The following is a 13,700-nucleotide window of genomic DNA, read 5'->3' as shown; positions in this document are numbered from 1 at the left end:
GCACTTCTGTCATCCAACTATTATTCCCCTCTGATTTTGGGAATAATTTACAGTTATGGTTGGGTTTAGGGGTAGGGAATAGGCATGGATAAATGTTCCAGGATCAACATAGATGTTAATCAAGATGGCATTGTACTTGGCAAAATCATGGCGTGCATCTATGAGAACACAAACACACACATTAAATACACATTTGATAAGACTATTTTATAATACCAACAGCAACCAAATAACAATGGCAAGTAACAAATCATTTAAGAAATGGAAAATTGCAATAAAAGCCCTTAAGTTAAGAAATAATTAGGGATCAGTCATCTATAATTATAGATTAACTAATTATAAGAAGTTTATTAGTTTAAGGGATTCATTTCAACAAAGCCAAGCATTAAATATGTCCTGACTCCTGACCTGCCTCAACTGTCCATTTTATTATAAAAGCAGTATATAATCAAAAATGCGTTGCCATATAATCTTTGAATTATGTAACTACAACAAACATCTGACTTCCCATGATGAGTTTCATGTTAAAGTATTGTATCTCTGATTTCCTCTTTTTTTCTGTATTATTTTGCAATTCCTTCAAAAAAAAAAAAAAAAAAGACATTTCCGTTATTACATTGGGCACTTGGTGAGTGTCCATTTCGGAACTTGTATAGTCCAAACGTACTAACGCTTTGGCAAAACGGCTGGGAGGTCTAAATAACAAAACATGCACAGATTTACACACATTAACACACACCTGTGATGCAGACAGGTGTGATAAATGCCGCAGGTTACACAGATCTGCAAGTGCACACCTTCTCCCCGGTGAGACTCCCTAACATGACTAATGCGCCAAGACAGCAGCTCTGCGTCTGCACCACAGGATGATTAGAGAAAACTGTTAAGGACTTCTCTCTGAGGATAACCTTAAATCTACATGCAGATCATCCTTCAAGTTTGCTTGAAAATCAGTCCTGCATCTTTTAAGGCATATAACATCTGCAGAAAAAAATGAAAGTAAGTAATATCTCTGCAAGATATTTAACTCTACATTTCATCCTATTGCATTCTCACCCAGTGTCTCAAGATCACATCGAACATCTAAATACCTCCCATCCTGTCTTTTTAAAATTATTATCAGGGCTGCAGCTTATATTAAGTACAAAGAAGAATGAGATAAACTTTGAGATGTTATAAAAAACATCTTTAAGGACTGTTTCCATGCATTAACACAGGGCTTCGTTGTCAACGCTTGACCGAGTGCGTGAAGTTGGGGCTGATGCAATTGTCAGCAGTGTCAGCCAATGAAATTAGTCCGTAATCGGCTACTATCTGAGCTGGGGTATATGCATAAAGCAATCTGATTGGCTGACGCTTCCATTGGTGTTTGAAAAGTTAAGAAATTCCCAAATTCTGCAGCGAGGAACACCGCTGACAATAAAAACAGACCCAAACTAATATTAGTGGTTCTTAACTGCAGTCCTGGAGACTCACTGCACATTTGTATCTTCCTTATTTAACACACCTGGTTCAGTTCACCAGCTTGTTATAAGAGCCAAACATAAAAAGCAGAGTGGTGGACCCAAATAACTAGGATTAAAAACCACAGCTAATGTAAAATATAATATTTATAATATTATTCCCCTGCATGCCATATGGATGGCACAATGTAAAATTCAACAGTACGAAAATTTATTCTGGAACTTCAATACGGAATTTGAAAAATATCGATATTCAATAGCATTTTGGATACTGTGAGTAACATATTGGCCTGTCCATGTCCTATCTTGTCGATTTGTTCACAAACCAAAAACCTTCTCGACCAAAATTGGTTGAAGAGTTTCAGCACTTACCACGGATAGAGAGGAGACAGGGCTGTGTACTGTAGTGCCCTCATATCCAGAGCAGGATCATACTGTTTTAAATATTCCAGCATCAATATTTCGTCACCTTGGAATTATAAGGTTCTATCTGCGTTCTGAAAGATTTTGAGATAATGAGCTTTAAAGTTTTTGCATTCCATAGCAAACAGTATGTGTTTTTTAATTAAAAATTCTTAAAATGTAAACAACTGGGCGAAGCAGTGGCGCAGTATGTAGTGCTGTCGGCTCACAGCAAGAAGGTCGCTGGGTTGCTGGTTCGAGCCTCGGCTCAGTTGGCGATTCTGTGTGGAGTTTGCATGTTCTCCCTGCGTTTGCGTGGGTTTCCTCCGGGTGCTCCGGTTTCCCCCCCACAGTCCAAAGACATGCGGTACAGGTGAATTGTGTAGGCTAAATTGTCCTTAGTGTATGAGTCTGTGGATGTTTCCCAGAGATGGGTTGCGGCAGGAAGGGCATCCGCTGCGTAAAAAAAAACTTGCTGGATAAGTTGGCAGTTCATTCCGCTGTGGGGACCCCGGATTAATAAAGGGACTAAGCTGACAAGAAAATGAATGAATGAATGAATGTAAACAACTTAAAAATAAACATCCCATAATGTAAATAAGCTGTCATTTAATACGAATATTTCAATAACTTAATTTTGACAAAAATGTCAGAGAACCAAATAATTCTAAGGTAACGATTAATCTAAATATCAATATTTTTGACAACACTACAGCCTAGACGGCAATAATTAGACTAATCAATAATAGTACAGACCTACTTAATATTTAGATTCATGCCGTGTTTCATACCACATCTGTTTACCCAAGCTAAAATCAACAAGAATTGTTTGCCCCTGACTGACAGTTTATTCTATAGGCCTATACTACAAAGGAAATATTACGACATCTGCCCTCATGAGCTATCTGTGCATCACACATGTAATGCGCTGCAGCAGTTTACCACCGCAAAGTTCAAAAAACAACACAAAGATCTTGCAAGCCTGATAGGGATCTCACAACACCAAAGTGATGGCCATCATATACAAAAGCTCCAACCTTTAGAGCGAGACACCTTCAATACTTCAGCTGGCTGCCTTTAAAAAAAAAAAACTTACTGCACCAAATCCCTGCGACTTGCACCTTTTTACGTTCACCAGCCTCGGCCCAGTGCCCAGAGGCAGAGCGACACCATCCACACATACGACCTAGCAGGAAGATCCACTTCCTCTCAAGCAGACGCTACTCATAATGCCATGACAGCTCGCAGAAATCATAACACAGCCTCGTCTTCACATTACCTAGCACCTACTATAAATGAAGCCAGAGAGTCCGCATCGTCAAAGTGGGACTGCGTAGCGTAAAGCCAGCGTTTGTGGGCAACAGATGGGCACTGCAGCAGGTGAGAGCAGGATGCTCATATTCAGCCATCAAAAGCTTCCTCTACTCCAGACATCCTCACAGTTAAATGTTATGATGCCTGATGCTAATTTAAGCAGACACAGCATGCATTAATCATTTAGCACAATGGGAAGCAGGCAGACGGTAAAACTCTGTGCAAGATGGTATATGCAGATATGCCTCTCAATGCAGCAAGCAGATCCCGAGACGGAAAAGACAGGATTCCCTTTCGCCTGCACGGTACATTCACACGCACACATCCGCTAACGGCAAAGAGAGAGGAGCACCAGAGCTCGTCTACCCACCTCTGCCGATGCCTGATGCAGTGATTCCTGCTCGGCGAGGCTGATGAAGAGTTGGGTGGTGCAGCCAGATTCCCTCCGCCGAGCGTCAGGAACGACGACGGCAAGAGAGAAAAGGAGGGAGGGGGAGATGAGACGGGAATGGTGAGTGGGTTTATCCTCCACGCTTCCCTGTCAATGTGTGTGCCTGTATGCCTGAGTGCGTGAGAGGGGGCGGATGGGAAGGAGAGAGAGACTGAAGCGAGTCTCCCGAGACAATGCCCGTGAATAGAGACCGAGGAACACGGTAGATGCGTTAAACGCAGGGTCCCTCCCCCTTACATCACACGAACACAGCGCTCTGCACAGTCAGCTCTACATCCAACCATATGGAGGAACGACGGGTGCAAGGAGGAACGGAAAGAGACACAAGAAAGAAGACAGACGAGCATGTTTAAAATGTCTGCATAAAAGCACACTGCAATGATGTGATTGGACAGGTAGAGAGTTCTGGACATGCATTTCTTTTCTATTAAGCTGGATGATATATTTGCTGAGTCAAAGAACACATCACAGGTGTGCAGTGTGAACTATACTGGGCATCTCTTACAGGACAAACTTCATAGATTACAGTGCATTGAGCATACATCATTATATTTAAATGCTTTTTTGGTGGGATCATCAGGATTTCATTGGCTTTAAGAGCTCATATTATACATGAAAAAGGGTCATATTTTGGTTATATGGATCTCCAATAACATACTGATCTGCATGCAAGGTCAAAAAACACTTTCATGGTGTTATAATATGCATTTATTTTTACCTAATTATCCCAGCGAATCGTTCAGCAATTCATTTGTTCTCAAATCCCTCCTTAGCGCGAAGCTAATCTGCGCTGATTGGACCTATGACAGCCTGTTGTGATTGGTCGACAGTGTTCAGCGTGAGACAAATACCCGGCGCGATTTCTCAAGATCACGGTTCGCAACATTGGTATCGGATCCGATCGCAGTGAACGCCTGAAACACACTTCATAGTAAAACTTACTCAACAGTGTTATTCAGACACCTTACCACCAAAAGCAGTGTAGTCAAACACCAGCATATTGCTCCATTCTTAACCATGACACACATTCAGTATTAATCCACACAGCAGCAAAAGCTGAAGTATTCTGAACCTTGACCGCTGCACGTGTGTAGGAACAGCTGACGGTGGCCATATCAATGACAAACGGCAGTGAGACACGAGCTCACAAACTAATTTAAATCTGTAAACAAAGCGTTGCGCGTCGCGTTTAACGTGGCTTTAGACGCGATATGAGAATATGAAGAGTTAACCAGATACCGTGCAAGCGGTTACAAGTAACAAAACACAATTAAATACATCATTTGCAGGCTAGTGAAAACAAGGAGACAGCCATTCACTCACACTTATGACATTTGTCGTGGGCCAGGTCTGATTTCATTAATTATCTTGCATTTTGGAGCTTTTCTCCCTTCTCAGCTGTAGATCATTTCTATTTGCAGTTATTGCTGTGGCACCTCTTGCGTCAAGTGTTATATGTTCTCAGGGCTTCCTCATACTCTGCTTTACCCAAAGATCACATCCCCAGCCAGGGGGTTGTAGCGCTCACCAGCGCTCCTCCTCAGCTGCAGCAGGCTGACTTTGTGCCTAATAAACTGGCCTTATTTTGCACGCACCCCTGGTGTATTGTCTGTTCATTCCCACAGGTCTCATACATCAGTCTTTTCTGATCTTTCCTTTAATAAACGAATGAATCGCCCATTGTCAGCGTGTAGATTGCTGAAGCACTCCTTTCCCCTCACACTTCCAATAATATCCAGGTAAGCACAGCGTCTTCATGACTCATGATGACTTCAGGATCTGTTTGTCTTTGCTGCTGTGTTAGTTTAGTTTAGGCCGCAGGTTTAAATTTTCCCGTGTTTGCACACGCAACAATCATGTTTCGTAGTCATGTCAAGCCGAAACGGCTAAAGACTCATTATGAAGACATTTTAAAAAGGGTGCTGAAAAAGTGGTACGTACGGTTCAGTTCGGTACGCCATTTGACAGCAAAAACGGCCATGAAAGCATACCAAACCGAACTGTACCGTACCACTCAGTGAAAACAGGCCAATATATACGCTATAGAAATAAAGATGATTTGTTGGCACCAATAGTGATTAGGTGCGCCGACATATAGCACCATGGTGCTCACAGCAACCAGAGTTCGATTCCCGTCTCAAGGTCCTTTGCCGACCCTTCTCCTCTCTCTACTACCACAAACGTTCCTGTCTGTAATCTCCACTGTCTTTTCCGATTAAAGTTGGACGTGCACAAAGCAACCAGGATTAAAAGATCCGTTCAGCTGTCTGAGATCATCAGTCATCATCAAATGTGATCAAGAATGAGTTTTACAAGTTTAACACGTTTTTAAAACAGTGCTTGTGTGTAATGAATTACAGCAATTTTACTGTCTTTACTTGATCACCACAGCCTCATGTCAGTACAATTATAAAAGAAGACGCTTCAATCCCGTTTGTGGGTGTTAAATCAGGTTTATTTTGTACATTAACATAACAGATATTCATCCAGCAGCGCTGTGTATGTGTCCACTGTGTGTGTGTGTGTGTGTGTGTGTCTGTTTGCATGTGAACTTTGTAACGACATTGTGTGTGACTCTTTGTTGCAACTCCACAGCAAATACATCAAATAATCATTGGGAAAGATTTTACAGCAGTATTTCTCACAAACGTTACATCAGATCTGCTTCCTTCGTGTCTGTCACTCTGCTGTTTATCTGACACAGATTGATGCACACTCTGACAGACACGTGGGAACAGTGGGCAGGGAGAACTAGCATTAAAGGCACAGGCAACAAAAACAGCTACAGTGTGTTAAGAGCAGAAAATTATAATGTCCTGAAAGGTATAATAAATAATCTGATGGGTGCTTTGAGCTGAAACTTTATAGACACATTCTGGAGACACAAAAAACTTGTCTTAAATCTTGAAAGGGGTAAAATAGGTGGCCTTTAATACTAGTTTTTAAAAGTTTGAGCAGCATGTTTGCATCTCCTCCTGTGCTAGTTCACATCTGTAAAATTACCCCCAGGTTTTATAAAAATAAATCAACTTATTTTGATCAAATAGAGTTTTCATAAACATATTTAATCCAATGGTACCATTCCTTCATGTCAGCTTTTGCACTATGGATCCCCAACTGATTGTATTAGCGTTTGCCTGGAGCCTTGGGGACTGCAGCAACTGAAAACTACTGTGTCGCTGGTCATTGGCTCACATCCAATCTTACTACAGCAGTTCCGTTTGCCAGCTCTCTATTGCCATCTTTGCAGCGAGGAGACCATTAGGAAACGCCTCTACATTTAGCCTGAGCTCTGTCCTGACTGATCCATTTACTTTGAGTGCTAGTGGAATACAGAACAGTTCAAGTATTAATGCATTTTATTAGTCTATTAAACATTTACAAATCCACGTGTGCATATATAATGCATACTGTAAGTGGCATGAGCAAAAAGACAAACAGGATTGGCATACACTCTATAAATGGAAAAGTTGAACTGATTATAAAACTCATTTAAACATGATACAAAGTATTTGACACACAATTAATAATGTAAAAAATGTGAATTTATTTTTATTATATTATTATTTCTTTAAATAAATAAATTAATATATATATATACAGTTGAAATCTGATTTATTAGCCCTCCTTTTAATTTTTTTTTCTGATTTAAATATTTCCCAAATAATGTTTAACAAAGCAAGGAAATTATTACAGTATGTCCGATAATATCCTTTCTTCTGGAGAAAGTTTTAATTGTTTTATTTTGGCTAGGATAAAAGCTGTTTTTAATTTAAGGACAATATTATTACCCCCTTTAAGCTATATATTTTTTCAATAGTCTACAGAACCAACCATCAGTATACATTAACTTGCCTAATTACCCTAACCTGCCTAGTTAACCTAATTAACCTAGTTAAGCCTTTAAATGTCACTTTAAGCTGTATAGAAGTGTCTTAAATAATATCTTGTCATCATGGCAAAGATAAAATATATTGGTTTTTAGAAACAAGTTAGTTAAACTATTATGTTTAGAAATGTGATGAAAAAATCTTCTCTCTGTTAAACAAAAATTGGGGGAAAAAAAATAAATAGGGGGGCTGATAATTCAGGGGAGCTAATAATTATGACCTCAACTGTTTGTGTGTATATACTATATAAATATTAGAGCTGCACAATTAATCGTAAAAAGATCGCGATCTCGATTTGACCCCCTAGACGATCTTAATCCGGCATTTCTATGATTCTGTCAATCATATTTTCAGGTAAAATTAAAAGTACAGCTCATATGTCTTGCTGCTTGTATTAAACGACAAAATTGTATTACAAATAATATATAAATATTTTTTATTTAAAAAAAAATTATTGTGCTGTGAAGAAAAAATCTAATTATGTATAGAAAGTAGGGCTGCCCGATTTTGGGAAAAATCATAATCACGATTATTTTGGTCATAATTGTAATCACGATTATTTAAAACGATTACTGTTAAAGTCAAAATTATTAGCGCTCCTGAGATATTGTTTTTTTTTTTTAAATAAATATTTCCCAAATTATGTTTAACAGAGCAAGGAATTTTAACAGTATTTCCTATAATATTTTTTCTTCTAGGCTTATTTGTTTTATTTTAGCTAGAATAAAAGCAGGTTTAAATATTTTGAAACCCATTTTAAGGTCAATATTATTAGCCCCCCTAAGCAATATATTTTTTGATTTTCTGCAGAAGAAACTACTGTTATACAATGAACTGCTTAATTACCCTCATTAAGCCTTTGAATTGCACTTTAATCTGAATGCTTGTATTTTGAAAAATATCTAGTAAAATATTATATACTGTCATCATAGCAAAGATAAAAGAAATCAGTCATTAGAAATGAGATATCAAAACTATTATGTTCAGAAATAAGTAAAAAAAAACTTCTTTCCATTAAACAGAAATTGGGCAGCAAAAGGGTTGCTAATATTTAGGGGGGCCAATAATTCTGACTTCAAATGTACATACAGTTATTTTCCAACCTGCAAAGGAAAGAGAAATAAATACAACAGAATAAAAATATTTAGATTGTGCTTTAAGCATCTTCACTGTAAGAAAAACACTTTAGCTACAAAAATCCTTCAGTCAAGAGCAGAGAGGGATTTTCTCGTTTTGTTTGATTAATGATAAAAACAGGCGGCAGCAGGAATATTTCGCGCTGTCTCTTTAATGGTTTCTCTTTCACTCGTCTTTTGATTCTCAACTCGTTTGTTTATTACACAAATGAGGGTTAATATGAATAATCACTAAACACCGCGTTTTGACACCTATTTGATCATTAAAGCGCTCACATTAAGATGATTTTAGATGTCTGCGCTCCTCTGCTCGTCTCAGTGTGCGAATGAGACTGAATGCTGCCCGGCCGAATGCTTCGGGCTGTGTGTGCTTGCCGCACACACACATAAGCACGCCGTCTTTCGGCCTTTTAAGAGCAACAAACGTGTACAGCTGTAAAGGGGGTGGTATATGATGCAATAATTGTTTATCTTGATTAATGTTTTTTCATAATCGTTTGAAGCCAAAATCGAAATCGGATTTTCGATTAATTGCACAGCCCTACCCGTGAGAACAGCACAGTTATACCGTTAACAGATTCATTCATGTCAAGCAGTGCGTGCAGGGCCGGTGAGCGCTCTGTGTATCCTTTAGTCACTCAGATAAGTTATAAAAAATTTTCTTGTGATAACGGGATTTCGTTGAGAAATATTTTCCTCACGCTTGCATATATATATATATATATATATATATATATATATATTTTTTTTTTTTTTTTTTTTTCCTTGTTAGTTTGATTACTGTTGATTTCAAATGCAATAAATATGTTTGTATAAAACTTGCAGTAACGGTGCTTACAATTGGTGGGTGCGAATAAATTTTGGCTGATGCGCCTTAATTTTTAAAGTTAGAAGCACCGGTGCTACCAAGCAAAATGGTTAATTTCGGGCCCTGTGATAGGTAAAAATGTTTTCCAAAATGTAAATTTGTCTCAAGCTTCGTAAAAGTGTAATCGTAATAAATGGACTTAGCCGATGCGAACTAAATGAATGAATAATCTTTGGTTTAGAAATATTTTAACAGAAAATCATACACAGAAAATCGTATTATCTGAAGGACAGAAATCTCCTTCGTTTCGGAATGAAAAAAAAAAGCTTCAATGTTGTATTTCAAGGTGAAATTACTACATTGGATAAGAGTAAAGGTTACACACGGAAATGCCCTGGAGCATTTGTCAATACATTTCTCATTTGAAAGCATGTCCAGCTCCTTTACACGGTTCACTGTAAGAATAAAGAGCACTTAGAAAAGACAATAAATTGTCCCAGCACCAAGAAACATGTGCGGAATTCCCACTGGGACGCGCAGTGCTGTTCTCATGATGACAAGAGAGGCAAGCCGTATATATGTTCAATTCCCACAGGATGGCATCCATCCGTCCATTCAACTGGAAAACAATAACAATTTGAGAAAGGAGTAGTGACTCCCTTTCGGTAACTGCTGTAATTCTAGAAACCATTTTAATGTAACCTTGACCTTGAGAGACAGCAGCATGTGCTGAAGAAGCTACAAAGCTATTTCTGCCCGTTGTCTTAAAAATCTCTCTGCCAAGTGAAGATTTTGGAATTACACTTGCAGAGCTAATTACATAAGCACAAGGGCACGTAAACCAGAAAATAATGATGAGCATCTTACCATCTGACAGGTTGCTAATTAACCCCTGCAATTGAAAATGTCACAGAGACAAAATCTGACAAATTACAGCAATCAGCAATCCATAACATTCCAGAAAATGCCAGATGATTTCTGCATCACTACTGAAAGCTCAAAGGACATTATGGCTGTGTTCACACTTCAGCTCTCTTATTTTGTTTTTGTTTTCAGACCAAAAAGTATGATGCAGTCTTGTCTTGTCTTTAGGCAAGATGCCCATCCATTCTAGATTAAATCATTGCTGGAATAGATTTGTTGTAACAGGACAAGCGTTTTCTAATATATATTTATATGGATTTATAAGTTATAAGTTATGAAGGACTATACCAGCTATGCAGGCTATTATACTGCACATCATTACTATGCAGGCTATTATACTGTACAGTGGTGCCAGCAATGTTCTTTGTGCTGCATTTGTGTGCAAGAATGCAACTCTTTGGTTTGGATGACTTCTGGCAATACTCTAGTCCCAAATGCAGCATGTTAAAAGATGAGTAAGACAGTGGATTCTATTTATACACAGGTTTGCAGTGCTGCAGCGGAATGAAGCAGAGGCCAGCAAAAAAAAAAAAAAAAAAAAAAAAAGATGCGCCTGCATGCAGCCTGTGAGGAGAACTCTCGCTTTTATACTTCACTTTCCTGTTCCTGTACTTGACTTGAGCACGTTCACACGTGGCTTGAGGGGCGGTCTTAAATAACTGCAGCCCTGCTGAAGTGTGAAAACTGTGGAGGCCAACTTTAAGCATTTCTTCACCAACCAAGTGCATTTCTCTTGACCACAAGATGTCTGTCAAATGACTAAGATTCATTTCTGTATGGAGTATGTTAAAAATAAATCGTACAATTACAAAACACCTATTCCAGAAAATGTATTCTGCTTTCTATCATGAATTTTAGAAGCCTGCAAAAAATAAAAAATAAATAAATAAATAAATAAATCTTATTTGTTTAATTTCAGTTAGAATAAAAGCAGTTTTTAATTTTTAAAAGCCATTTTAAGGTCAAAATTATTAGCCCCTTTAAGTTATATTTTTTTCGATCATCTACAGAACAAACCATCATTATAAAATAACTTGCCTAATTATCCTAACCTGCTTAGTTACCCTAGTTAAGCCTTTAAATGTCACTTTAAGTTGTATAGAAGTGTCTTGAAAAATATCTAGTAAAATATTATTTACTGTTATCAAGGCAAAGATAAAATAATTCAGTTATTAGAGATGAGTTATTAAAACTATTATGTTTAGAAATGTGTTGAAAAATGTTTTCTTTGTTAAAAGAAAATTATGGAAAAAATTAAAAAAGGGTGCTAATAATTATATAAAAAAAAAAAAAATATATATATATATATATATATATATATATATATATATATATATATATATATATATATATATATATATATATATATATATAATGGTTGAATTTGAATGACACTGACACCAAATTAGAAAAAAACTGGCATTGCAATTTTTATTCACTGTATACATGTATACATGTGTGTGTGTATATATATATATATATATATATATATATATATATATATATATATATATATATATATATATATATATATATATATATATATAAATACAATATAAATCCAATTTCAGCAAATGACTTGAATAGCTTGTAAAAAACTCATAATTTTAGATCGATTAGGATGACTCTGTCAGAGACTATATCTGCATGAAAATAATTTTAAAAATGACAAGCTAAGTTAAATACAGCAGAGAAAAGATGCAAATAAACAATGATTTTTGATTTTCTAGGGAGTCAAATAATATTCAGAAGCAGAAATTAAATAATTACTGTATAATAATAATAATAATAATAATAATAATAATAATAATAATAGCACTGTGTTGTTTTGAGTAAAAAAAATTATTATGTACAATTAATCTTTAAGCTACAAACGTTTCATATATTGTGCCCAAGCAGCTTAAATTTATTTAAGCTGATATTAATATGGCAAAAAATGCAATCTCGATAATTATTTTCCATATTGAAAGATAACGATATACATTTCAATTTAAGTTTTTAATGCTTCCAGATTTAGAGTAGCCCAACAATGATTGAAGCCACAAAAATAAGAGGTTCCATCAATTGGCATAACATTTTCGGCTCTTAGAGCAATATAGATTAAAAACTCCAGAGCTTATTAATGTTATTGACATAAATCGCGATCCGATATAATATCGTTTATTGGTCCAGCCCTAGTTGACAATCCCACAAGGCATCGCCGCTGTAAACAGGAAGATGTGGTAAGACTGCAGCCAAAGTTAATTCAATTGAACAAAGTAATGGACAACTTTATTATATTGTAACAGTAACAGAGTTAATATATTTTAAAAGTAATCCTTTAGAGTTGTAGTTAGTTAAAAGTAATACCGTTACAGTAATGCATTACTAGTAACGCGTTATTGCCCAACACTGAATGTCTGGTCAACTACAATCCATACTACATTGCAGATCCCTGTGATGTAACTATTGAAGACTCGCACATTGCAATATGCTAAACCGATATATTGTGCAGCCCTAAAATGTAAATTCATTATTAAATCATATGCATCCAGCCTTGTGATAGAGACCATTTTCACAATGCCAAAAGAGATCGTGACCACCAGCAGAATGAGCAATCTTTGTAATCAGGAGATGGGTATATATATATACACACAAAACAAGAAGTAGAACTTTATCTAAATACAGATGAGTCAAGATTACAAGTGGAAAGGAGGACGATGGTACTGAACAAGTGATCAGTAACTAAAACTAAAATAACTAAAGTTTATTCTTAGTTCCTAACCACATAGAGAAACATGATTTATTAGCTTCAAAGATGTGTAGAAAATGTCAGAATTAGTGGAGTATAAACATGAAATGATTGTCCACGGACTTGAACTTTTTTCCTTTAGTTCATCATTTGTCACACATCATTAAAGTTCCTAGAAGCCACTTCTCACTTTTTACTCTAATGCTGAATGTCTATTTTAATGTGTCTTTCAGATTCTGTCCTGTCAAAAATCCAGGAAAAATGTGTAAGTGAATGTGCAAAGCAGCCGAGAAAGGCACTAGTGAAGTCAAGATGATGGATAAATTTCCCAGAAAATGCATAAAGAAAGTACAATGTTAGTGGATCTGTATAAGTGTGTCTACCAAATGCAGAAATGTAAATGATTCATAGGCAGTTTCCTACACAGTAACTTAAATCCAAAACTACAATGTTTATATTAAATTCACTTGGTATTATCCAATGCCATGACAGAATACACACACATAAACCTGAAAAAATTGACCAACCTAGGTCTGAATAAGATTGATCTTTTACATTGTTTTACTGTATGGTTAATGTAG

At 36.6% G+C, this 13,700-nt stretch overlaps 1 protein-coding gene across 7 annotated transcripts in view; it reads right to left on the bottom strand.

Moving 5' to 3' along the window:
* The window catches only part of kcnab2a (potassium voltage-gated channel subfamily A regulatory beta subunit 2a), a 226,320-nt gene that overhangs the window by 211,246 nt on the left and 1,374 nt on the right, over positions 1-13,700 (bottom strand). For 3 of the 7 annotated variants that reach the window (XR_012387357.1, XM_073917122.1, XM_073917123.1), the window contains exon 1: positions 3,550-3,815. The exons of the other annotated variants lie outside the window; for them this stretch is intronic. The gene's annotated coding sequence lies outside the window, so the exon portion shown is untranslated. Of the gene's footprint in view, positions 1-3,549; positions 3,816-13,700 lie in introns of those variants that run through there. 7 annotated transcript variants of the gene reach the window in all.

Source organism: Danio rerio, chromosome 11 (assembly GCF_049306965.1).
Source record: "Danio rerio strain Tuebingen ecotype United States chromosome 11, GRCz12tu, whole genome shotgun sequence".
Classification (NCBI taxonomy): domain Eukaryota; kingdom Metazoa; phylum Chordata; class Actinopteri; order Cypriniformes; family Danionidae; genus Danio; species Danio rerio.
This window is presented reverse-complemented; position numbering and strand designations above follow the sequence as displayed.